The sequence below is a fragment of the Lissotriton helveticus genome, chromosome 10, assembly GCF_964261635.1.
Source record: "Lissotriton helveticus chromosome 10, aLisHel1.1, whole genome shotgun sequence".
Lineage (NCBI taxonomy): Eukaryota > Metazoa > Chordata > Amphibia > Caudata > Salamandridae > Lissotriton > Lissotriton helveticus.
The window spans coordinates 573897265-573924831 of NC_136071.1; the positions used below are offsets into that span (position 1 = coordinate 573897265).

The following is a 27567-nucleotide window of genomic DNA, read 5'->3' on the forward strand; positions in this document are numbered from 1 at the left end:
TCCAGGAAAAGCACCTCATTTAGATCTAGACTTTTCCTCCCACACAGGATGATCAAAATTCTCTACGTGATAGATCTTTGGAAAAACTACTCCTACATAACATGTGCCATACCAATTGTTCTGCAATTTAACCAAGGCAATCGTTCCACAAACAAAATAAACTTCAGGAATCGCAGGGTCTGTACCATCCAAAAATAATTTCCAAGATTCTTTAACCTCAAAGGTATGATCACATTCACTTTATTCTACAGGAACAGTACCACAAGTATTCTTATCATTATGTATACACAATTTCTCTTGGTGTTGCCAATCTAATGTCAATGCTCCTGTGTTTCCTGCTGTCTTGTGTTCCTCTTTTCTTGTGACCAGCAGACAATCTTAATTTCTATAGCTGTCTTTGCCTTTACTGCTCTATATCTATCTTCTACTTTTTCCAGGAATTACTTTTCGATATCAATAAGAACACAAGTCAAATTATCTCTGTGTGCATAAGCTGTATTTAGTGTTTTGAATCTGCGAAAAATATCCGCTAACTGTTTCTGCATTCTGAGCATAGGAATGTTTGTTCAGTGTTTAAATAGAGGGATTTCTGAAAAGGCCAAATCATAGTTTGAATTATAGTCCTGGAAATGACCCTGGCTACAAAAAACAGACTACAAGTAATGCCTTACATCAACGGTATGTGATGATAGGTAATGCCCTCAGCCACTGAAGAAGGCAACTGCATGCAACTTCACAATCTCCGACTTCCTTAATCTTAATGTATTCATAAAGAAAATTAGTTTATGCATTTGATGTATTATCTCCTCTCGATGAATCAGGATGTAAATGTCATCCCTCTAATGAATACAACCCTCCACCTTGTTTATGTTTTGCCTACCGTACAACTGTGTGTGTCTCTTCTTTAACCTTAGTTGGACTCAAGCATATCCCTACAGTTAGTGCTATAAGACCTATCACTAATGTTAATAATAATGCAACTTTTATGTAATTACGTCTACAACTATTATTATTCAATTCCATACTGTTTAGATTCAGACCAAATGGGCAGAGTAATAACAGCAACATAATGTTCTCTGTTGGTCTCTACTTGTGCAAATTTCAAAACATTCTTTAATTTTTCGATCAGTCTCTTTGATTTCAACTTTATTCATACTATGTACAATCTTCATAACGCTTCCCTAACCCTACTCCATGTTCTTTTAAAGGTAATCCCTAATTGTATTCTTTTTCCACTCAGACCTAGGTTTTCCTCTTTAGACAACAACACAAAGTTCATTCATCATCTCTGATAATGTGCGGACCAAGTTCATTAATGAGCATCTCCAATAACATTTCTCTCAGTTCCGCAACTTTCTCTGGAAACTCCTCCGAATTCAGATGAGGAAATCCTATTTCATTTAATATTACCAGTCTCTAACGACTCAGTTTTGTCGGGTACGGAAGGGAAAATGTAAGAAAAATGTTCAAGCTTGTCTCCAGAATCCTCGGCAGGTCCGGAATGCTCATTCCTCTCCCTCGTTGTCATTAGTAACCATATAGGTCCACTCAGGAGAAGCGTACCTCTGACAAGGCACCTTCAGTCTTCTGGATTATCAAAGATTTGACCCTTCACCTTCATCTTCACGCCGCTTCAATTCACCAGAGGCTTTTGATATAGGTGAAAGAGCTTTTTCCGACGACGACATCAGTCGTCTCCTCTCCTTATCTTTTGGCCAGCTTTCTTCCACCACTCGTGGTGCTCCAGCACTAGCTTCTTCATTGAGGTCAGAATCTTTTTCATTCTCCAGCACAACATCCACTGGTTAGAATTCAGACTCAGCTGCAGACTCGTCGAAACCCCCTTCAAATTGTCCATGTGCTGTTTCCAACTTTAGCTGGTCCCCTACAGCTTGACTTGCATCTTCCTGCAGTCTTTAGACTACTGCTGGTGTCTCTTCTAGAAGTGATGCTTTTTCTCGCTCAATGCGTGTGGGATGCATGCACCCAGTTTGGAGGACCACCATACTTCATAGGTGTTGGAGTGACCAAGATCACCTGGTACGGACCATGCCAACAAGGCTCAAGACAGCTTTTCCTCACGTGTTTATTCATCAGGACTCAGTCTCCAGATGAAGGTCATAGCACTGCTCCTTATGTGGCGGTGCGGTAGCTGCTTCAGCTTGATGAGATACAGAACAAACTATGTCAGCAAGTCCTATACAGTAATCAAGCACCACCTCGTCTGTGATGTTTACTAACATATTACTGGGCACAGCAGGCAGTCTCGTAGCCCTCCCCATGATGATTTCATGAGGTGAGAGTCCTATTCTCTGATGTGGGACACTGGGAAGACTCATGAGCACAAGAGGCAAACCATCCACCCACTTCAAAGATGTTGAAGCACATTCTTTAGCAATTCTAGATTTCAAAGTGCCATTGACTGGCTCTACAATACCTGAAGCCTCTGGCCGATAACTGCAATGCAATCTTTCCTCCAGTTGCAATGCTGCACATAGCATTCTCAAGACCTCATTATTAAAATGAGTTCCTGGGTCTAATTCTTAAGAGGTTGGAAATCTAGATCTTGGAATGAGTTCCCTCAATAACAGCTTAGTTACAGTGAGACTATCACATCTCCTAGGCAGATAGGTTTCCTCCACCACTAAAAAGTACCTCAATCCATTTTACACTGGCATCTCAAAAAAGTCCAATTGCACCCTGTTGAAAGGGCCTCCTGATCTCCCTGTATGACTCAGTGTGACAGCAGTTTGTTTTCCCTCATTCATTTGACAAATTACACACCGGTAACACAATGCCTCAGTCATGGCTCGAAACTTAGGAAGGTTGTTTAGGCAGACTTGGTTTAATCCTATCTGCATCATCGTGATAACTAGTCATTGGGGACAACAAACTATTAGGCCATACTGGTCTCCCATCTCCTGAAAAACACAAATGGCATCATGCTCTTATCCAACTTTGTTGCCCTTCCTCGGTAACCTCCTCTTGCAATCGCTTCACTTCTTCCCATGTATCAGCAATTTTCATCAAAAGGTTGAAATCAGTTTAATCTGTTCACTCATTTGTGTATTCACCATTAAAAATACAGACATTCAGTGCACTGTAACATGTGACTTTGTTGGCTTAGCGATTGCCAACTGTCAAAAAATCATTTCCTTTAAATGAGCAGGACACTTAACAGCAAATTATCAAGCATTTGGAGGGCCTCTAACAGTTCTCTCGTCCTTTCTTTATTGTAGGTGGGAGACCCTGATGATGTCATGAAACCCCTCTGAGACCATAACTGTTCGTAATCGTGAACCACACTGAACCCATACTGGCTATTGGTGAATATTGTCACTTTTAGCTGATCTGAAAAGCAGCATGCTCTAGTAAGGGCAATCAACTCTGCCACCTGCGCTGAGAAGACTCCTTGAAGCCAGGCAGCTTCCACCACTCCGGTAACAGTACAGACAGCATGTGAAGCTCTCAGGTTTCCATCATTGTCCCAGAGACAAGAGCCATCCACAAACAGGGTGTAATCAAATTCAGGTAATTGCTCATCAGAAATGTTGGGACGGGGTGTGGTGACATCGAGACAGTCATGTTTTACTTAAGCTTTATTCACATCACAGTCAGGTAATTTTTCAAAGATCCTGTAAAATGCAGTACTTGCCGCTCTGGTTCTGGAAGCCCATAATGGGTGAGTTACATGGACTCCCCAGGATCTCCTTCAAAATGCCTTGTTCAATCATTGCTTCAATCACAGGTGTAATTCCAGCAACTGTTTCGGGCATCAAATTATACTGTGGTGTTCTCAGATATTCTGCATGCGATGAGACATAACTTGGATACCGCTTGGCTCAATCCCTCAGATTAGTCTGATGTCCTTTCCAGTAAAATGCCAAATTAGGTCTTTCACCGTATCTCTGAGGTCCAATGGAAAGTCTTCCACTGTCAACATGGGGAACAGTGAGATGCTTAAAGTTCTGGTTAGCTGACTTAAAGGCAATGTCATAATCGTTTTTCTGGAGTTCTATTCCTTTTTGCATACAATAGATGGTACAATGTAACTTGAAGTACGAGTTACTTATCTCGGGTAACGATGAATCTGGTAGAGACGATTCTAGCCGCAGATTCCTTCACGTAGAATTATCCCCAGGCGTGCGACTGGATCCTGAAAACGTTTTGCCACAGCATCCCTGCGCGCCGGGGGACGGCATCACGCGACCCCGCCCAAGCGTTGTCCGCATACGTGACGTCAGCGAGGTCACATAAGTCCCACCCCGGCGCGGCAATGTCAGTTTTCTTCGAAGAACTCTTCTGCGCCACAATGCGGAGCCAGCATAGAAACTGTGGAAGCATGGGAACAGTGTGCAAAAAAGGAAAAGGAATGGTGATGAAGAACACCATAAGGAGCAGTGCGAACACGGCAGTACCCAAGCAGGGAAAGGAGAAAGAACAGAGCACAGCTCTGAGCAGCCACCCTGCCAGTCATGAAAGCAGTACCCCCCTTAAGACAAGGAACATATGCAAAATGTCATGACAACATGCAGCGGGACTACAACCCCAACCAAGACCGATGAAGGGAAACCAGCTCCAAGACAAACAGGGAACGACAGACCTCCAAGGCAACCCCAGCACAGAGTGTGACCACCCCCCAAGGGAGCCAGGGCAGGGCACAGCCAAATGACCCAAGCCCAGAGGGTAGTAGAGGAGCCAGGACCTTCAGAAACAAGAGGGTGGGAAAGGGAGGGATAAAGAAAGGCCAGCCTCAATCCTGGAGCAACTAGAGCAGAGGAGCCCAGGAGTACCTATAGATCCAGCCTCCACTCTGCCAAGCAGAGGAAGGAACACAAAGCAAGATAATGGCTCTTCAAGAGCGAAATAATACACACACGCAAGTCATCCACCGGGAGGCGAGTGCAGAAGGACAAGCCAAATGGTCCTCGCAGAACAGGTAGGAAGGGCGGGGCGTGAAGGAATCTGCAGCAAGAATAGTCTCTACCAGATACATCGTTACCGGAGGTAAGTAACTCGTACATCTGAAAGAGACTACTAGCCGCAGATTCCTTCACGTAGAACAGATACCCTAGCCATACCCACGGGGAAGGAGGGCCTGCATATGGACCCCACCAGCCTGACCATAACAGGGAGACCCACAAAGAACTAGTCCAATGGACAGGGCGAAGAGCCCCGTCCTCCCGGGCAAGGGGGAAAAAAAACACAAGCAGAACACCACCGACCCCAAGAGGGATGTGGGAAGAAGAAAGGATTTGAAGAAACCCATTCACTCACAACAGAGGAACCAAGGACAAGGGCAGGGAGGCCCGGAAGCACCCCACGCCCCTACCAGGCAACAGAGCTTCCAGCCAATGCCAGGACAAGGAAGAGGAAGAAGAAAAGCCTAGAGGGCCCAAGGAAACGAGGGGAAAAAAGGCTAGCCAACCACAGACGGAAGGCGACAGACCAGACAGAGCTGCACCAGCAGTAATAAACCGCCGGAAGCAGGAAGAACAGCCCGGAGCCCAGGACGGCCGGGCAGTGGACGCCTGACAAAGGGAGAAACACAAAATCATCCCAGCCTCCAGGACAGGAGCACGAAGTGCCCGGACACACTACTACGAGGTGTCCGGGCACACACCCTAAAGAAGCATCGGCAACATACATAAACGCCATGGAGAGCAGGGGATCGAAGGCGAACATAAGCACAAGTTACTACTTGTGTAACGATATATCTGTAAGAGACATTAGTTAGTGATAGATTCCTTACCTTAGAATATCCCCAGGCGTCGGATCCGGAAACTTTTGCGTAGCAGTACCCTTGCGCGTCGGTAGGTGTCGTCTGCAGGTCCGCATCCGTCGTAGGCGTCGTTGGCGCCGGGATGCCGTTGCCGGAGTACTTAGATGCCGCCCTCGCGCGCTGACGTCAGCTCTTATACATAGCTTTTCCGCGGCAGAAACGCAGAGCCATGATAAAAACCAACACTGGTGCCATGAAACTAGGGACCTGAAAGGGGATGACCTTAACCCTAGATATCGGTTCGCAGAACGGGGAGGATGAGTAGGGTGGTAAGGAATCTATCACTAACTAATTTCTCTTACAGATATATCATTACACAAGCAGTAACTTGTGCATCTGAAAGAGACACGTAAGTGATAGATTCCTTACCTTAGAATAGGTACCCCAGCAATACCAACCCCGGTGGTGGGTCTGCGAACACACCAGAAAGTCCTGGAGGACGGAACGGCCAAAGAAGCCATCCCTCCGGATTTGGCTGTCCAGGCAGTAGTTGTCTGCTTCCTATGCTCACCCCCACTTTTTGCTTTTGCTTTACTGGTTTTCGACTTAGATGTGGCTGTGGGCCTGCTAATCAGACCCACAGCCCAGATGTACTCTCTCTAAATTCAAACCATGTACTCTAGGTACATACACAATTGGGAATTGGTTCACCTTGTCAGCCCCTGTAGAAGTTTCCCCTTGGTACTCAGGGCATAGGTGTAACCAACGCCTACCAGGGGCTGCAGCATGTACTATGCCACCCCTGGCTAGCCACTCAAACTGACACAACTGGCTGATCTCTCAGCTGGGGCAGGGTCGTGTAATCACCCCTTGGTTAGGTATAGTATTCCTATATCTACCCTTATATATAGACACACAGTAACCTATAAGTCACTCCTATGGCAGGCCTTAACAATCTTGGAGGCAGAGTGCTTGGTTATGTGTGAGAAGGTGCTCTAGAATGAGCTGAGCCTGTCTGCAGCTTGCGGATCCATGTCCTTATAGCTGTTCTATGATATCGCCATACCATATACTCTTAAGTGCATTATAATCCTCGCGGTTGAATGCTAATTTTGGTTTGGCTTTATCTAAACATGTTGTGTAAGATGTCATACGCTTTCGAATACTACCTCCTCGCCAATTCTGGCGACGGGGGTAGAATTCCACTCTTCTAGAGGGAGAAGACATGTTAGTTCTGACTATCCCGGTTAAAGTTAACCAGAGCCCCAGGGTCACAAAATGGACGCTGCTGCCACTGACACAAGTCTGGCCTCCTGCTGCTGGGAGTCCTTCCAGTCACGGAGGTTTGGACAATAGGTTTCCTGCCCCACCACCCCAGACAGGACTTTGTGTATTGGGACAGGGAGGGCTGAATAGAATGAGACACTGCCTGGGGCACCATAGGTGCTCCATGAATACCCCAGTTCAAACCTGCTGCTGGGGCACTTCAGCCCCAGCTCTGGCGCGAAACTGGACAAAGGAAAGGAGGTGTAACCACCCCCCTTCCTGGTCCCACCCATAGGAGGGACCTAGACAGTAATCCAGCCCCTTTTAGTTGTATAAAGGCAGGAGCTGAGCCCCGGAACTTTAGATTTGATCCTGAACTGAAACTTGAAACGAAACTCTGGACCTTCGACGTTCTGCTGAAGCTGAAGACTGAAGAATCTCCCTTGTGGCCAAGGAGTGACCACCCTGGGCAACCAAGCACCATCCAGCAAAATCAACGGCTTGCTTTATCGACACTCCCGCCAGGACCCGAGCACAGAGCCTGACAAGACCCAGACTTCCAGACCTCTCTGACCCTCTCTTCACAACTGCAGCATAGCTGAGATCCGTGGAGGCGACGAGACATGTGGGACCGGACATCTTGAAAAGTCCATGCCTTGCTAACTGTGTAGCTCCTGAGGTATCCTCGAAGCTGTGCACTGGGGATTGAGAAGCCCCGAATCCGAGCTCCTCCTGCACCGAAGATCAGCACTCCACACTCCACGAGTTCTGCGTGGGGCCCTTCTGCTTGTGTTCTACTCGACGCGTTGTCCGGTTGCTGGCCCTTTGGCTAGTAGCCTCTGTGACGACAATTCTTTCAAATCACCTCGCTGGTCTGGTTGCTTCAGACTGGCCCTTGCCTTCCTGCAAAGGTGAGGCACCTCAGACCTTGCTGGTCTGCATCAGAAGCCTTCTTTGAATCCTGCGTGGGTTGCCTTTGCCAAGGCTTGTTGACTCCAATCCGGCAGTCAACCCCTCCATCTGCGAGAACCTTCGAGGGACAGCTCCTCTCCAGCATCTGGTTGTCCTCGAAGCGTCCTGGTCCGCGTGGCTGAAGAGACAAGCTTCACGACAGCACCTGATTGCTCCTCGACGTCGTCTGGTTCCTTCCTGGTTCTACCCGGTCACTGGCTAGTGACCCAGACTCTGTCCCCTCTGCTTTCAGGTCTTCTTCATCCTTTTTTTTTTTTTTTTAAACCTTTATTGAAGCATTCAAAAGTATTACAAGCATAGGCCTACAACCACAGGGGCCGGCCGTAAACTCAGCAAATCAAATAGGGAATTTACTTATCAGTCAACAGCCCTGGCACCAGCTGTGATGCAAGGCACAGCATATGGTAGAATGCGATATCATCAAACAGGATAATACAGAGGGTTTGTTTTTCTTTTTTGAAGAAGCAGTAGTGGCATTACTATAAGAGGCGTCACACCATATAAGAAGGAGCAATTAGAGATGGGGGGATGTACCTCGCACTGCAGTCAATAGAAGATAACGAATAATATAGCCGTAGTAACGCAACGCCTAGCAGAGGCAGACAAGGAGTAAGGATAATCTATTAGCGAGCGATCTAGTGCGAGTACCATCCAGAAAACCCACTCTTAGGAGACAGTAAAGTAAAAGCTAGTATAGACGCCCAATAGAGTAAGAAGTAACTGAAGGATAAACAGCCAACCACCCTGAGAAGAAAGAAAGGAAAAGAAAGGGACCCTAGAACAAAACAAACTAAAATAACAAAACCCCCCCGTATCCCCCCACCCTGCACCCCTGTAATGGCTACGGCCTACCCCACTAACAGCGTGCCTGTCGCCCCAGAACTCACCCTAAAGGAAGGAAAAGAAAAGCGGAGGAGAAGAACAAAAAACACATTCCCGGGTTCCCATACCCCCGCCATCAGCGACCTCCCCAAGACGTATTGTCCACTGTTTGAAGCAAAGTATTAAACCCCAGCCTGGGGAGGACATCAACAAAACCACCCGACTCCCGTTACACTATAAGGTACAATCCCGGCACATCTCACGGAAATTAGCAAACCCTAAAATGCAAAGTCAACCCTGGCCAGTACGGTTCTTTATGAGAGCCCTTGTCGCCCAGGCCACAGTCACCATGAGGAAATTGAAGCGTTCATAAAAGTCCAAGTCAATGAAATCGGATCGAAGACAGGATATAAGTTTGCGACATCCACAAAACCGGCAAGGAAGAGTGAAGAAGAATGGCAAACCTCTCCGATAGTCACTGAAGAACTGTTTGTGGCGATCAAGACCTTTAGCAACGATGTTCCGCCGAGCAGGGTCCGAGCAGGGAAAACTGACGATGATCATAGGTGCGCTATCTATGAAGCCAGAGTCATCAAAGCGGGCTGAATCAGGCTTCCGCACGGGGACCTCAAAATGGTAGGTAGAGTACTCCACGGGAACCACAGTTTGCTGATAGCATGTCGGAGTGTCGTCGTCCGGTCTCAGACAGACGTTGCTCAGCGTTACAGACCACTGATGGTACATGACGGTGATTTGAGAGTGGAGCGCCCCAATGGCGGCCATTACGGACCTCAACGTTGGTGTGCCGTCCGTCCCCTCCATCAACTCCCGCGAAGCGACGAAGCAGGACTCGAACCCCGGAGAGGAACAACTTCGAGGCACCAGGCACACACGGAGCCGATGACAACAGTGGACGCTCTCAAAACTGGCAATATCGACACCTTTGCCGCTCGCGGGCCCAAGCCCGTCAACCCCGGCCCCCCAGCAGGGTCTCCGGGCGTCGGACCCCCGACCGCGGCTACCGATGTGCACTTGCGTCACTGTACCGTGTCCTTAGCGTAAGCCGGTTACTGAGTAGCCAATCGTAAATGCAAGTATGATCCGAGTTCGGAAGACCGGACGCAACCCTGGTCTCACAGCCGATGTTGATCAACTCTATCCCGGATGGGTTAGAAATCGAGGCCCCGGCTTCAGCCCTGAAGTAGGCCAAGAAGACAAACACGACATATCTTCGTCACCCGGTAAGTTGGAAATTCCGGGATTGCACCGCAGGAGTCAGGAGCACTTCATGTGCACGGGAGTCCGGCGTGAGGAAAGGATAGAAAGCAGGATATCCGAGCTGACGGCGGAGGTCAGTGGAGCCGGGAGCTTATGCGGCCATCTTGCTTCGCAGCGTAGCTCCTCCTCATCGTCTTCTTCATCCTTGATCCACCCTTGGATCCACACGGACATCTTCCTCCTGGTCGCCTGCAGTATCTTTCTTCACAGGCTCCATCAATCAATCAATCAGGAAATTTGTAGAGCGCGCTACACACCCGCTAGGGTCTCAAGGCACTGGGGGGGAGAGAAACAGCTAGTGGTCGAAGAGCCAGGTCTTGAGCAGTCTTCTGAACGCCGGGAGGCCAGCAGTCTGGCGTAGGTGGAGGGGGAGGGCGTTCCAGGTCTTGGCGGCGCGGCGGGAGAAGGATCTGCCTCCTGAGGTGGTTCTGTGGATGCGTGTGGATGCGTGGGACGGTGGCCAGGGACAGGTTGGCAGAGCGGAGATTCCTGTTGGGTACGTAGAAAGATAGTCTGCTGTTGAGGTAGGCGGGGCCGGTCTTGTGTAGTGCTTTGTGTGCGTGGATCATGAGTTTGAAGGTGATTCTTTTGTTAACAGGGAGCCAGTGTAAATCTCTCAGGTGGGGGGTGATGTGGTTTCTGCGGGGGACGTCGTGGATCAGGCGAGCGGAGGCGTTTTGGATTCTCTGGAGTCTGTTGATGAGTTTGTTTGGGGCTCCGACGTAGAGGGCATTTCCGTAGTCGAGTCGGCTGCTGATGAGGGTGTGGGAGACTGTTTTCCGAGTGTTTGTCGGGATCCATCTGTAGATCTTGCGGAGCATACGGAGGGTGTGGAAGTATGAGGAGGAGACGGTATTGACTTGGTTGGTCATACTGAGCGTAGAGTCGAGGATGATTCCTAGGTTGCGTGCGTGGTTGGTCGGTGTCGGGGGGCTTCCAGGGAGGAGGGCCACCAGGAGTTGTCCCACGCCGAGGGGTTGGGACCCAGGATGAGGATCTCCGTCTTGTCCGTGTTCAGTTTCAGCCGGCTTGCTTCCATCCAGGCGGCGACTTCAACGGCGAAACCCGACACATCTTCACACCTATGCACCCGCTTCCTGTGGGTGAGGTAACGCAAGTACTTCGGTGCTCCCACGGGTATTGACTATCCAAGTGTCTAGGTTTTTAGTAGTTTCTTTCTAGCTAGACCGGAAGCGTCCTAAATCCTTCTTTTTCTAAACTCTAAGTTCCCATTGACTTAACATTGACTCTCGCGTGTGTGTCAAGACACTGCATGCGCCGCCTGTGGGCCTCCTACTCCTAACCTAAGGGTCAGATAGTGTACCCCCAGCGATTCTCTAGGCCCTAGGCCTTTCCTTTTCTCAAGTCGTGGTTCTTATACCACTTACTTAGTATATGGTTTTACGCGCCCCTAGGGCCTGACTGTAAATTGTGCTATTTAAAGTATTTCTAAGAATAACTTGTTAGGTGCTTTTGCCTCTGATCTCATAAAGAGTTCAGAGGAGTGTGTTAGTAAATAAATATATATATATTTTATATATATCCTGTGTGGTGTCCTTTCATTTGGTACTCAAGGGGTTACATATGGTAAAACAGCTGGCTTTACATGCCCTCAAGAGTCTTTTAGCCTAAGACTGTTCTGTTCACGCTACCACTAGGATAGCTGGTCTATAAGGATGACTTACAACCATCACCATAAGGGTTGTTTGGACTGGTGCAAGGTGTTCACTAGAATAGTGAACATCATATACCAGGCCAACTTCTCACAGTGTCTCTTTCAGATCTCCCTAGCAGAGCGCAAGCTATATAACAGCTACCACTACCCCACATAGGGTAAGTTAAGACCCAAGACATGGGAACCCTCTTTAGAAGAAACTTCCACAGCAGAGGAAAAAACAAAAGAACTACGGGGAAAAAAAACACGGAAGGCTTATCAAGCAGCCCAAGAGAAAAACAGAAGGCCTTATCTTAGTGCAAAGTCTGTGCAGATAACTCTAGCAAAAACAAACAGTCAACAAAGGGCTGTCCAGCAGCCAACCACACCACAGTCCCAGCCAGGAGGACTCAAGTGGCCATAAAACACACCCAGAGCAAGGGCAACAGGCCCAGAAGAAGTTCCAGAACCAGATCAACTCAGCAGTCACTGAAGATGGTAAGAAGAAGGAGAACCTCTGGATGGCAGAGGCTGCTGGGGTATAAAATAACAGGGTACCATCAAATGGAAGATCAATCAGCAGCTCCCAAACATTTTCAGGGAACACGCCGTCCCGAAGCCAAGCATGGCGGCAGAGGGCGACTGTGGAAGCGTTGGCCCGGCCCAGCACCTCCGAGATGTCCAGAGCAAAGCGGAGAATAAACGCCGCAAGCTCACGGCCATCCAGCGCATGATGTCGTAAGTCAACCTGAACAGTCTCCTGTGAAGCGGCGGATCCCAAGGACTCAGTCGAGTCCCACACACAAGAGGAGGCCCTAGCCAACACACATAAGGTGTTAAGTGGTCGAGGCAAACATGTTGCACCCCCAAGAGTGCAGCCAGCGGGCCTTCTAGGATGGTAGGGACAACAGTGGCAGCAGGGAGGAAAAAGCAGTCCGCAAAAGTGGACTGGAGGCAGAGGGGGTGGAGGGAAAGACACGCCGGGTCACGCGGCGCAAAAAGGTGCCGGCGCAGAAGGTGTTGAGGCACTGGATCCCCGGAGGTGGGGTGCCTCCAGGCCCTCATCAGGGAAGAAAGGAGCGAACCCTCTAGGGGAAGCAATAGCTCCCTCCCACCAGAGCCCTGGTGGAGAACCTCCAAAAGATGGTCTGTCGGAAAATGAGCAGCCAAGTCACCCATGTGCAGAATACCCACAACCGTGGACACTGCGTGAGCGAAGGCTGCACCCGCCTCCGTAGGGCCCTGCGGTGGAGAAAGCAGCTCCTCCGTGGGTGACGGCTGTAAACTGAGGCAGCCATCCCCGAAGAAGAGCGGGGCAGGCAAAGGCCAGACCTGGAAGTTAGAAGGAACCGAAGAATGGGGGACCTATGGCTCCTTCGGCGAACACCTTGGCCTCGGGAATGGCGGGGAGCCGCCCTTTGATGACGCCGGTGAAAAGGCCACCACGCGGCAGCCTGTTTCCGGGGAGGATGACATAGTAGGCACCCAACCTCCGGAGAAGAGGGAGCATCCGAATACGAATCCGCAACTCGGTGCCTGTCTGGTGCCGTAGAGTCTGCCGCCCGAGGTAGGACGTCATCACCATCCGGCGCTGAAGGAGACGCCAGACAGGGCTCCTTCAAGCCACACTGCGCCGGGGACTGGCGCGGAGCCGAAGTGGCAAAGGGGCGGTGCCGGAACCGCGCCGACTTGACTTCCGATGAGGAAGCCTCTTGCTTGGAGGAACGAGAGGGACCAGGGGAGTGACACAAAGCCCTGCGCCAGCCTCGGCCCAGAATGTGACGGAGGTGGCCCGCCGACCCATGCGGTGCTGCCAGGGCTGATTCAACCTCCGACTCGCCCTCCGACGAGGTAGCCGCCTGCGCAGGGGGACGAGCTAGTCCCGGAGTATGATGGGGGGTCCCAGTCCAGCCTCGACCCAGAGCGGGACGAGGAGGGTCCACCGACCCCTGTGGTGCCACCCGGTCCAGCAGGTGCCGGCGCCGTGGCGGCTTCAGCTCGGCCGTGGATGAGGCCGCTGCCTGTCCAGAGGGCCGAGCAGGGCTCAGGGATGTGACCCCAGCCCGACCTCCCACAACACCACAGGGACTCCCACAGGAGTTTGCTGAGAGACAGAGGTGCCATGCTCTGAAGGAGGGACCCCCAAAGGGCCGCACGTCAACAGCACCACAGCCTCCAAGCCTGGAGCCGCCGGCAACGCTGCGGAGGGCCCCGCGCAATGGAAGGGATCCGCTAACACCCCAGGAGGGGAAGGAGGAGGAGGAGATGCCAGCAACGCCTGTAAAGCCACCGCATTTGTCTTCATTTGGACTTTCAACGCCCTTTCACTGGGAAACAGTGGATAGGAGGGCGACACGCCCGCATCACCCGCGGAGAGCCCACACCCCCGGCAGGCCGAACACCAGCCCCCCGGGACAAGCTGCTACACTTACCCACCATGGAGCGCCGCTCTCGCGATATCGGAGAGGGATGAGGACGCCGACGACAGCCGCTTCTGAAACCGCATGCCGAGGCTGATCGAGGGGATGAAGCCGACCTTTAAAGACACGCCGAGCAGTTTCATCCGGGGCTCCAGCCGCGACTTCGGCTTTAGCTGTTGGCACACCTCACAGTCAGTGGTGCTGTGATCTTCCCCTAAACACCACATGCAAATGAGGTGAGGGTCCGTCGCCGACATAAGACGCCCACACGACGTGAAAGTTTTGAAGCCCGAAGGCATTCGCACACTGTTCCACCAAAATATAACACAATGATGAAATAAAAACAGGGGGACCAAACAGGCCCGAACAGAGGCCGGATCTACGTTGCACGCGGAAAAGTTTAAAACTGCCGTAGGCGCACCGGGGTGGGATTTGTGTGACCTCGCTGACGTCACATACGCGGATGACGCTTGGGCGGAGTTGCGTGATGCCGTCCCCCCGGCGCGCAGGGATGCTGTGGCAAAAAGTTTTCCGGATCCAGTCTCACGCCTGGGGATAATTCTACGTGAAGGAATCTGCGGCTAGTAGTCTATCAGATGAGAAAGTCATGTCCTAAAAGGCACACAGGATTCGAGAAACATATTACAAATTGATGATTTTCTTCAAATGTCCCTACCTTAACAGGCACTTCTTCAGACAGAGGGCTTGCTAATTTCTTATTCGCATCTCCTACAACTTGGATAGTTTTTCCCAAAAGGGGTAGGTTTGTGACCTTTGCGGGTAGCACCAGTGTCTATCAAGAAAGTGACATTGTGGCCATCTACATCAGTATCAACATATGGTCCACTCTCGTCTAACTCGAAGACTGCGCCAAGTGAACAGTCTTCCTCCGCCCCCAAGGCACCACTAAAAGGACTGGTCTGAACCGTAAACGTTGGGAGTCTCAAACACTAGGTAACTCTGACACACGTTCTAATTTGCATTCATGTCCATGTTTGAATTAAATCTATGATTTCCTCCATCTTGTTGTGGCATCGGAGGTTGCAGTACTTGCATCACAGGACCTTGTGAACCCGAAAAATGTTGAGATCTCGGTCTGGGCACATTACTGCACAACGTTTTCCTGAGACTGGGCTATACTCCTATTCTGTTCCTGATATACGAGTTACTTACCTTCAGTAACGATGTAGAGACGATTCTAGCCGCAGATTCCGTAGAATTATCCCCAGGCGTGGGACTGGATCCGGAAAATTTTCCTTGCCACAGCATCTCTGCGCGTCGTGGGCGGTACCACGTAATTCTGTCCTGACGTCGTCTGCGGGCTTGATGTCAGCGAGGTCACATAAACCCCACCCCGGCGCGCCTACATCAGTTTTCTTCAGAGAACTTTTCTACGCCACAACGAGGAGCCATCACAAACAAAAACTATGAGAATATGGGAACAGTGTGCGAAATAGCAGAGAAACAGAAAGGAAAGAAGCAAATGGAGGGGTACAGACCCATTCGGGGAGTGCCAGGTACTGTGGCACCGGAATTCATAGAAGGGAAGAGCAGAGCACAGCCCAAGCAAAGCAACCCTGCAAGCAAATACAACATTCTCCCTAGAGACAGAAAAAAACATGTGAAAAACTGTGCCGCAGATGTAAAAAACCTGCAACCACCGTCCATTAACAGTGAAGGACAAAGAGTCAAGAACAGAAGAGTAACCCCAAGACAACAATGGTACTGCACATGAGTCAGAAACTCCAAGCAAGGAAAAAGGGGAAGTATGAGAAGGCCCCACACTGGAAACACCAGGATGTAGGTGTAGGAGAGTAGGGTCTGCTTCCTATGGTCACCCCCACTTTTTGCTTTGCTTTACTGGTTTTCGACTTAGATGTGGCTGTGGGCCGGCTAATCAAACCCACAGCCCAGATGCACTCTCTCTAAATTTTAACCATGTACTCTAGGTACATACACAATTGGGAATTGGTTCACCTTGTCAACCCCTGTAGAAGTTTTGACAAGGGCATAGGTGTAACTAAGGCCTACCAGGGGCTGCAGCATATATTATGTCACCCCTGGCTGGCCACCTAAATTGACACAACTGGCTGATCACTCAGCTGGGGCAAGGTCGTGTAATTACCCCTTGCTTAGGTATAGTATCCCTATAACTACCTTACATATAGACACATAGTAACCTATAAGTCACTCCTATGGCAGGCCTTAACAATCCTGGAGGCAGAGTGCTTGGTTATGTGTGAGATGGTGCTCTAGCATGAGCTGAGCCTGTCTGCAGCTTTCGGAACCATGTCCTCATAGCTGTTCTATGATATTGCCATACCATATACTCTTAAGTGCATTATGAACCTCGCGGTTAAATGCTAACTTTGGTTTGGCTTTATCCAAACATGTTGTGTAAGGTGTCATATGCTTTGGAATACTACCCCCTTGCCAATTCTGGTGACGGGGGTAGCATTCCACCCTTCTAGAGGGAGGAGACATGTTATTGCTGACTATCCCGGTTAAAGTTAACCGGAGCCCCAGCGTCACAAAATGGACGCTGCTGCCACAGACACAAGTCTGACCTCCTGCTGCTGGGAGTCCTTCCAGTCACGGAGGTTTGGACAATAGGTTTCCTGCCTAGAGAGGTGCGAGCACCACCCCAGACAGGACTTTGTGTATTGGGACAGGGAGGGCTGAATAGATTGAGACACTGCCTGGAGCACCCTAGGTGCTCCATGCATACCCCGGTTCAAACCGGTTGCTGGGGCACTCCAGCCCCAGCTCTGGCACGAAACTGGACAAAGGAGAGGGTGTGTAACCACCCCCCTTTCCTGGTCCCACCTATCGGAGGGACCTAGAAAGTAATCCAGCCCCTTTTTTTTTATTTTTTTTTATAAATCTTTATTAACATGAAGGCATATGGTGCATACACATTATTGCAGTTCATAAATAATAACTTTTCCAATGTAAGTACATTATGTTAAATCATCTTATTCAATGTACAATCAGACGTAGGTGAGTGTTGTCCTATCAAGACCTGGTTGGTACCTACTAGTTGTCTTCGTACAAGTATTGAAGCTCAGTATATTGTTTCACAGTATATGAGGTATATCCCCCGTACCCTCCTAACACAAATAGTAATATGCTAATTATACAATTCAATAACAATTAGAAATAAACTTAACCCATGTCATCATTTTCCAGTTTGTCACATATGTCCATAGTTGACCAACAGCACCTTTCAAGGCCGCTTTCCTGGCCATGGCAAGGCCAGAACTGCCTAGCAGTTTGTCGGAGACCAACATCCAGTACCCCACCGCCCATCCCCTACTCATCTTCCTCTTCGAAATCTAAGTCCTCTTCTTCTGGCAAGGGTTCGCAGATTTCCCCCCTGTAGACATTCCAAGGGGTCCAGACCTTGTTCCACTTACGGGGGCAAGCCCTGAGTACATACACCGCCCTTTCCACCACCATCAGCAGGTCCATATTTCTAGTCCATCTAGCTGCCGTAGGCAAATCCGGAGCCCCCCATTTTTGTGCAATGTCTCGCTTAGCCACTGTTACCGCCAGTGTGGCCCATATCAATCCGTACCTATCCAGGTCATTGGGGTCCCAGATATTCAACAGACACTTACGGGGTTCAGGTAGGATGGAGATCTTGAGGGTTTGGGAGACAGTGCGCATAACCTGCTTCCAGAATTCTTGGATCTTTGGGCAGTCCCAAAGTGTGTGGAATAGCGTTCCCTCCTCCCCGCAACCCCTCAGGCAGAAGGGATGTGTTGCCCTTTGTATCCTGTGAAGTAGTGTTCTAGTGTAGTAAGAGCGGTGCAGAATTTTAAGTTGCACTAATCTAAATTTTGCCGAAATACCTACTTCCTTTGGGGAGGCAAGTGCTGCATTCCATTCCGATTCATCTAAGTCGCCTATCTCCTCCACCCACTTCTCTTTAAGTTTATAATCCAGCCCCTTTTAGTTGTATAAAGGTAGGAGCTGAGTCCTGAGACTTTAGATTAATCCTGAAATCGAAACTTGACACAAAACTCTGGACCTTCGACATTCTGCTGAAGCTGAAGACTGAAGAATCTCCCTTGTGGCCAAGGACTGACCACCCTGGGCAACCAGGCACCATCCAGCAAATCAATGGCTTGCTTTGTCGACGCTCCCGCCGGGACCCGAGCACAGAGCCTGACAAGACCCAGACTTCCAGACCTCTCTGATCTTCTCTTCACGACTGCAGCATAGCTGAGATCCGTGGAGGCGACGAGACACGTGGGACCGGACCCCTTGAAAAGCCTGCAACTTGCTAACTGTGCAGCCCCTGAGGCATCCTCGAAGCTGTGCACTGGGGACTGAGAAACCCCGAACCCGAGCTCTACCTGCGCCGAAGATCAGCCCTCCACACTCCACGAGTTCTGCGTGGGGCCCTTCTGCTTGTGTTCTGCTCGACGCGTTGTCCGGTTGCTGGCCCGTTGGATAGTAGCCTCTGTGACGACAATCCTTTTGATCTACATCACTGGTCTGGTTATCCAGACTGGCCCTTGTTTCCCTGTAAAGGAAAAGCACCTCAGACCTTGCTGGTCTGCACCAGAAGCCTTCTTTGAATCATGCGTGGGTTGCCTTTGCCAAGGCTTGTTAACTCCAATCCGGCAGTCGACCCCTCCATCTTCGAGAACCTTTGTGGGACAGCTCCTCTCCAGCACCTGGTCATCCTCGACACCTCCTGGTCCGCGTGGCTGTAAAGGAAAGCTTCAAGACAGCACCTGATTGCTCCTCTACGTCGTCTGGTTCCTTCCTGGTTCCACCCGGTCACTGGCTAGTGACCCAGACTCTGTCCCCTCTGCTTTCAGGACTTCTTCATCCTTGATCCACCCGGACATCTTCCTCCTGGTCGCCTGCAGCATCTTTCTTCACAGACTCCAAAGACTTCAACGGCGAAACCCGACACATCTTCACACCTATGCACCCGCCGTCCGTGGGTGAGGTTGCGTGAGTACTTCGGTGCTCCCAAGGGTATTGACTATCCAAGTGTCTAGGTTTTTAGTTGTTTCCTCCTAGCTAAACCGGAAGTGTCCTAAATCCTTCTAAATCTAACTTCTAAGTTCCCATTGACTCACGCGTGTGTGTAAAGACACTGCACGCGCCGCCTGTGGGCCTCCTACTTCTAAACTAAGGTTCAGATAGTGTAGCCCCAGCGATTCCCTAGGCCCTAGGCCTTCCCTTTTCTCGTGACTTTCTTAATATATGGTTTGCTTTGCCCCTAGGGCCTAACTGTAAATTGTGCGACTTAACGTATTCTGACTGAGTAACTTGTTATGTGCTTTGGCCTCTGATCTCATAAAGAGTTCAGAGGAGTGTGTTAGTAAATACAAACATATATATTTTATATATATCCTGTGTGGTGTCCTTTCATTTGATATTCAAGGGGTTACATATGGTAAAACAGCTGGCTTTACACTCCCTCAAGAGTCTTTTAGCCTACGACTGTTCTGTCCAAGATACCACTAGAATAGCTGGTCTATAAGGTTGACTTACAACCATCACCATAAGGGTTGTTTGGACTGGTGCAAGGTGTTCACTAGAATAGTGAGCATCATATACCAGGCCAATTTCTCACAGTAGGGATGCAGGAGTAGTAATGAACCTACCAATCAAGAACCAGAAAGGAAGGAGTGGATGCAAACACACCGAACAAAGCATCCCGCTAGGGAGGAGTGAAAGAGGGCACTCGCAGAAGACAAAGCACCCAGAGGCAGGCGAGTGCGGAAGACCAAGCTAAGGGTCCTCACAGAACGGGGAAGAAGGGCGGGTCATGAAGGAATCTGCGGCTAAAATCGTCTCTACCAGATACATCGTTACCAAAGGTAAGTAACTTGTACATCTGATAGAGACTACTAGCCGCAGATTCCTTAACGTAGAATAGATACCCTAGCCATACCCACGGGGAAGGAGGGTCTGTGAGAGGAGCCCACCAGCCTGGACATAACAGAGGGTCCCACAGGGGACGAGTCCAATGGACAGGGCGAGGAGCCCTGTCCCCCCAGGCAAAGGGAACCCCTACAGTCAGAACACCACCGATCCCCAGGGGGGATGCGGGAAGAAGAAAAGAAGAGAAAGCCCGTTCACACTCAGCAGAGGAAACAGGGGCAAGGCAAGAGGAGGCCGAAGAACCCCACACCCATATCAGGCCACAAAACCTCCATCCAAGGCAAGGCAAGGAAGAGGAAGAAGATTAACGTAGGAGACAAGGCCGAAAGAAGGCAAGCCCCTCCACCGGGAACACACCCCGCGAAGAGGGCAGCTGAACCTACCACACCCAGAAGTCAATAGACCAGACAGAAAAAGGCCGACAGCAATAAAGCAGGCGGAAGCAGCAAGAGTAGCCCGGGGGCACCCAGGAAGACCAGGCAGGGTGCGCCTGAAAGAGGGAGGAACAGAAATCCATCTCAGCCCCCAGGACAGAGAGCAGGAAGGCGAAGAAGGGTTAGGACACACCTCAGGGAGGGGTCCACACACACAACACAAAAAGACATGGAACCAGAGCCATGACGCCAGGCCTCAGACAACAGGTCAGACCAGGCTAACAGCGCATTGACCGCGGAGAAGGATAACGCAGGGCACCACCAAAGGCATTCCAAACCAGAAGAGAAGTGCACCTGCAACGTACTTAAACACCAGGGAGAGCAGAGGCCCGAAGGCGACCACAACTCCCAAGCACAGAACAAGCTATACAATAGCTATCACTACCCCACATAGGGTATGTTAAGTCCCAAGAGATGTGAACCCTCTTAGGAAGAAACTTCCACAGCAGAGGACAACAGAAAGATTCGCAGGAAAAAAAAACACAGAAGGCTTGTCAAGCAGCCAAAGAAAAAGCAGAAGGCCTAATCTCAGGGCCAACCTGGTGTATATAACTCAAAACAAAAACACACAGTCCAGAAGGGCTGGCCAGCAGCCAACAGAACCACAGTCTCAACAAAGAGGACTTGAATCCACATGAAGCACACAGATCACACAACAGGGGCGATCTGCCCCAACGAAAGAACAGCTCCCAAAAACCAGATCAACTCGCAAGTCACTGAGGGGGTAAATAAGGAAGAGGAGGAGTAGGCCAATGCCCCGCCAAGAACCTCTGGATGGCTGAGTCTGCCGGGGCGTTGAACAAGAGAGTGCCATCAAAGGGAAGATCTACCAGCCATTCCCGAACATTTTCCGGGAACACACTGTCCCGAAGCCAAGCATGGCGGCGAACGGCAACCAAAGAAGCCATGGCACGACCAAGCACCTTCGAGATGTCCAGAGCGGAGTGAAGAATAATCGCCACCAGCTCCCGGCCATCTAACGCATGGTGCTGCAAATCAACCCCAGCACCCTCCTGAGAAGCGGTAGATCCAAGGGACTCCTGCCGAGTCCCACACGCAAGAAGTGGCCCTAGCCAACACACAAAGTGTTAAGGGCCCGCAGAGCCGCACTGGTGGAAGTGAACATATTGCGCCCCCAAGAGTCAAGCCAGCGGGCCTTCCCTGATGGCGGAGACAACAGCAGCGGCAGGGAGGGGAAGGCAGTCTGCAAAAGAGGGCTTCTGGCAAAGGGGTGGAGGGAAAGACACACCGGGTCACGCAGTGCTGTAAGGAGCTGGTGCAGAAGGTGTTGGGGCACCGGTTCCCCAGTGGCGGGGCGCCCCCATCAGAGAAGAATGGAGCGAACCATCAAAGGGAAACAGCTGCTCCCTCCTACCAGAGCCCTGGTGGAGAACTTCCAGAAGAAGATCCGCAGGGAAATACGCAGCTGGATCACCCATGCGCAAAATCCCCACAGCCGTGGAAACAGCATGAGTACAGGCCACACCCGCCTCTGTAGGGCCCCACGGTGGGGAAAGCAGCTCCTCCGTAGGCGACGGCTGCAAGCTAAGGCGGCCATCCACTAAGCCAAACGGAGTGGGGAAGGGCTAGGTCCAGAAAGGATAAAGGGGGGCCGAGGAGTGGGGGACCTGTGGCTCCTCTGGCGAAAACCGTGGCTGCGGCAACGGCGAGGAGCCGTCCTTTGAATACGTCGGGCAAAAGCCACGACGCGGTGGCCCGTCTCTGGTGAGGACGACACCAGCAGACGCCCAACCTCCGGGTAAGAGGAGGCATCCGAAGAAGAGTCCACGACCCGATGCCTGTCCGGTGCCGTAGAGTCTGCAACTTGAGGCAGGACGTCATCGTTGTCCAGCGCCAAAGGAGACGCCGGACAGGCCTCCGCCTCACCACACGGCGCAGGAGACTGGGGCTGGGCCGGAGCCAAAGCAGCTAAGGGACCAGCGCCAACTCGACCTCCGACGAGGCAGCCGCCTACGTGGAGGGACGAGAGGGACCCGGGAAGTGACAAGGAGTACCCCTCCAGCCTCAACCCATGAGGGGACGAGAGGGGCCCGCCGACCCCTTAGGCGCCACCAAGGCCGACTCGACCTTCAATGAGGCAGCCGCCTGCATGGATGGATGAGAGTGGCCCGGGGAAGGACGATGGGTCCCCCACCAGCCTTGACTCCTGATGGGACGAGGGTGGTCCGCCGACCCCTGTGGCACCGCCAGGGCCAGCAGCTGCTGGCGCCGAAGCGGTGTCACCTCAGCCTCAGACAAGATTGCCGCCTGTTCATAGGGCCGAGAGGGGCTCGGGGATGTGACCCGAGCCTCGGCAACCTCCTGCAATACCACAGGGACTCCCGCAGGAGTTTGGGGCAAAACAGGGGTGCCGTGGTCCGAAGGAGAGACCGCCGAAGGGCCACACCCCAACGGCACCATATCCTCCATGCCTGGAGCCGAGCCAGTCGGTGCCGGAGCCGCTGGCGATGCCGCGGAGGGCGCCGCACAATGCAAGGGATCCGCCGATGTCCCAGGATGGGAAGGAGGAGGAGAAGCCAGCGAGGCCTGCAACGCCGCCGCATATGTCTCCATCTGGGCTCTCGACCCCCCCTCACCGGAAAACGGTGGAGAGGGAGACGATACGTGGGGCCGCATCACCCGCTGAGAACCCACGCCTCCAACAGGCCAGAAACCAGCCCACGGGGACAAGCTGCAATACTTACCAACAGGCGAGCGATGCTCTTGCGGCGTAGGATAGGGACAAGGACGAAGACGGCAGCTTCGAAAACCTTTCACAGAATCTGACCGAGGTGAGGAAGTCGATCTGGACATGCGAGCCGAGAGGAGTTTCATCCGGCGCTCCCACCGCGACTTCGGCTTCAACTGCTGGCACGCCTCGCAATCAGTGGAGTCGTGATGTTCCCCCAAGTACCACATACAAATGAGGTGAGGGTCCGTCGCCGACATCAGGCATCCACAAGACGAGCACGTCTTAAAGGCCGAAGGCATCCGCACACTGTTCCCACAAACACATGCAATAGCGAAAGAGAAAGGCCAAAACAGGCCCGGAGCATGAGCCGGATCCGCGGAAAAGGAAAAAACTGATGTCGGCACGCTGGGGTGGGGCTTATGTGACCTCGCTGACATCACGCCCGCGGACGTCAGGACGGAATCACGTGGTACCGCCCCGGCGCGCAGAGATACTGTGGCAAAGAAAATGTTCTGGATCCAATCTCAAGCCTGGGGATAATTCTATGTTAAGGAATCTGCGGATAGTAGTCTCAATCAGATTAGCGGGATTCAAGCGCCATTCTCGCTTCCAAATGCCCCACCCTGTTGTTATAATGACATGTGTTAGTAGGTTTCAAAGTGGCAATATCATTTCCAGTCTTAGGATCTAATGGGACCACCTCTTCCTGTTCCCTGTTTCTGAAAACCTCCTCCCTGTTGCACTAGCCCCTGAATCATAGACACCCTGCTTCTAGACAATTATTTTCAAGGTGAACCACAAAAGTCACTAAATAAGCCTGTCCTTAACTCTATGGTAGCTTGGCACAAAACAGTCAGCTTAACTCTGAGGCAACGTATAAAGTATTGATGCAGTACTCAAACAGTAACAAAGTAAAAACACCACACAAGAAAAATATCTAAGCAATGTAGAAAAATATGGAATACTTTCATAATAAAATGGCACCAAAATGCAACAAGCAGAGCTAAAGGTATGAGTTTGCAAAGTTTGAATTAAAAATAGTGCCACCAAGCACCAAACATTATTATCTGGTCATGCTAGACAGGGTAAAGTCAAAAGTGAAGCCTGACTATGATGGAACACAGATGAGTTGCAGGGATCAGGTTTGTCCCAGTATTAAGTTTACCTTCTAACTCAGAAACTTTTATGGAGAAAAATTGGTTCAATCTGCAAGCTGGATCCAAAGTGGGGCTTGGCGATGACAGGTTGCAAAAGAGCAGCTCCCAGTACGGTCATCAATAATATCCACATTTGTAAAGCGCACAATCACCGGTTAGGGTCTCTAGGCACTGGGGGCCGTCGGGAAGATTAAGCAAGCTATTGCCCAGAGTCACATGGTGCTGGGCTAATCTGCCGCCGGTGCCGGGGATCGAACCGTGATCCCCAGATTCCGGAGTCAGTCGCCCTGGCCGCGGCGCCACACCTCTTCCTCAACAAATGTTGTAATGCTCAGAGCAGGCAAAGTCCAAAGTCCGTGCCCGGGAAGGCGTCAATGCTGAATGGATGCTGCTCAGAGACAGTTCGATTAAGCCTTTTATGTTCAAACTTAGAACTTTATGTGCTGGACTTCAGATCTCCTTCAGCAGGGCAAACCAGCAAGCTGAAGCTGACCGGTGAGTCAATGTTGACGCTTGTGACTTCAACAGCAGCCCTGATCTCCAACACTTCTGAAGACAAAAAGTTGGCAAAAACTTCTGAGTCCCACACCTTGCAGTTTGCGCACCAGAGGAGTACATTCTAACACCAGCCCAGGGTACGGGATGTGTAAGTCACCATTGGGGATTAGGACTCACTTCAACAGAAGCCAGCAGCAGGGTCCTGGGGAGGTCCAGCTGGAATTGGTCAGATGGGCAATTGCAGGGAAACAGGCCTCTGGAAGCTTGCAGTGTCCCTGTAGATCATAGTAGTGGTCAGCAAACTTGACCCATGGAGTCACTTCTGAGGTCCTGGTTTGAGTGGAAGCAGGTCCAGTCTTTCTTCAGGTTTCAGACAGCAGGGTGGTCCTTCTTCTGATTCTTCACAGGTCCAGGAATGCTCTGATGAGAGGTTTGTGGGGTCCACTTCTATGCCCAGTGCCAGCCTGTGGGTGGCAGGCAAGTCTTTGCCCATCCTCTAACCTGGTTCTGGTAAGTTCCTGTACTTCTACTGGATTTGGTGCCAGCCTGAATAGAGAGACAAAGGGGAGGCAGGCCTAGGTGTGAAAATCTACCAGTGACAAGGTAAGAATCATTTGACGCTCAGGAAGGGGCTGGGAACAGCCTCAGATGCCTTTCTGTCAAGGAAGGAGTCCCCCTCCTAACACCCAGAATCCCTTGTCACTCTCTGGGAGCAACATACATCTCACCACAGGGGAGCCATCAGGGGTGAGGTGGCGGCTGGAGACTGTCAGGAAAGCCATTTGCTTTTAGAAAGGAAAATGACAACTTTCTAAAAGTTTAATTTCCGAAATAAGAACATAATATCTTACTTGACCATTAAGTGAAACTTTGACGTACTATTAAAGTGAGCCCTTGCACCATTTTCCTCGCTATTCCCAAACTGCTTGTAGCACTTATTAAAGATAATAATGTAATCTAGTATTGTTCTCTAGGAGAGCTAGCCTTGCACCAGTGAAAAATTCATTTGGAGGTGTTTCAATGCTAGTACAAGTAAAACATTAAATGTACATGTCCTACTTTTTAAAAACCTACACCCTGCCATACAGCTTTTTTTGAGGTTTACCTGAGCAATGACTTATAAGTATCAAAAAGGATGGTTTAGGTCTAGCAGAAGGTTCATATCGCCATGCCCAAAATGAAGATTTGATAGAGACTTCTAGCTGCAGATTCGTTACCTTTGAAATTCCCAGGTGTCAGGCTAGATCTGGAAACTTTTGCTGAGCAATACCCCTTGGGCACGCCATCCAGTGGCTCTATTGAGCTCCACGTGATGTCGTCAGCATTGGTAGCTTCGGGAATGACACTGCGATACCTAAATAGGCGCCACCCAGGCGGGCGGACGTCAGTTCTTTTTATTTTGTGCCACTTACGCACTTATCTAGGAAGAGCTGCCCCTCTATTGCTTTTTGACAGGCCTTTTCTTGACTTTTTGTCGTATTCTAAATTTTGGCCATGAAGTGCGAGGTTGTCTTAGAAGAAGACAGGGTTCAAGCCATGCAAGGCTTGTCCCTGCATGATGTCTGTTACCGATCAACACCTTGTCTGCCTTTGGTGTCTTGATTGCGACTTTGATCTAAAGTCGTGCCTGGACTGTCTGGCTATGTCTCAGAAGACCTTGCCGGAGCAGGCATTGAAGCTCCTTGCAGCCCGGCAGTCAACATGGTCCGAGACTCTGCAGAGGTCCTGATCGAAGAAGAGTAGGTCGCTGGACCACTGCCGGAGCCCAAAGTCATTATAGTCCCACTCAAAGACGTTGCGACACTTATGCAAGAGGAACAAGAAGAACAAGAAGTTCAAACGGACTTCATCTTTACATCGAATGTCGTCCATCAACGAAGGAGGTAAGGAGCACCAGCGCTCTAGACACGGTTCAGCGGAGCCAGAGTCAACCTCGTGCCTCCCTCTCTTTCCTGGAGCCGGGGCAACCCACGCTCAAACCAAAGAATTCTACGAGCCCATGCGCCAGTTTTTTGAGCGGGCCAACCCCTGTGGTGAGCCATCGGGACCCGCGGGGTCGGAAGGGGCCCAATTGGATTCAACGCCATCAGCTCCGGCCACTGTGCCGGTGGGACCTCAAAGATCCGATCACGGATCTGGGTCGATACCAGTTATGCCACCACAAACTCCCCAGCATCAGACCAGAAGTCGGTGCCTTCAGTGCCACAGGCACCCATCAGCGGTATCAGCACCATCCTTATCCCCGATGAAATGGAGTCAGAACAATGTTGACTGACGTCGATTCAAGTGCCGATTGAACCCAGAGATTCTATGTTGTAGCCTGAACACTTTGAGGATGTATTAGACTCTGCAGAGGAGTGGAAGGGGTCTATGGACCCTTTGGGACACCAGGAGGACTCTGCAGAGCAGTTGGACTGGTATGGGGAACTTGGGGAGGACAGTGGACTGGATACTTCTCCAGATACTGGCATGCGCTCTCCGACAACTGTGGCTACGGAGAAGGGGGCATCTTATGCCATGGTGGTCAAGAGGGCATCTGAAGTCCTTGGACTGGAGTTGCCCTCCGTGGAGGTCAAGACTAATCTCCTGACTGAAGTGCTTCAGCCTGGGGCTTTCACCTCAGAACTCCTTTTGCTCCTTTATGATGCACTTACCGATGTTCGTCTAGGCAAGTGGTCCAAGACTAGCACAGGGGCTCCTGTAAATAGGACAATTGCACGCCTCCTTTGCCCATCTCCGGCC

General features: G+C 50.8%; 1 long non-coding RNA gene across 1 annotated transcript in view; it reads left to right on the plus strand.

The window, feature by feature from the left end:
• The window catches only part of LOC144785408 (uncharacterized), a 692494-nt gene that overhangs the window by 169798 nt on the left and 495129 nt on the right, over positions 1 to 27567 (plus strand). The window contains exon 2 of the long non-coding RNA XR_013601866.1: positions 3240 to 3531. This is a non-coding gene — a long non-coding RNA (uncharacterized LOC144785408). The remainder of the gene's footprint in view (positions 1 to 3239; positions 3532 to 27567) is intronic.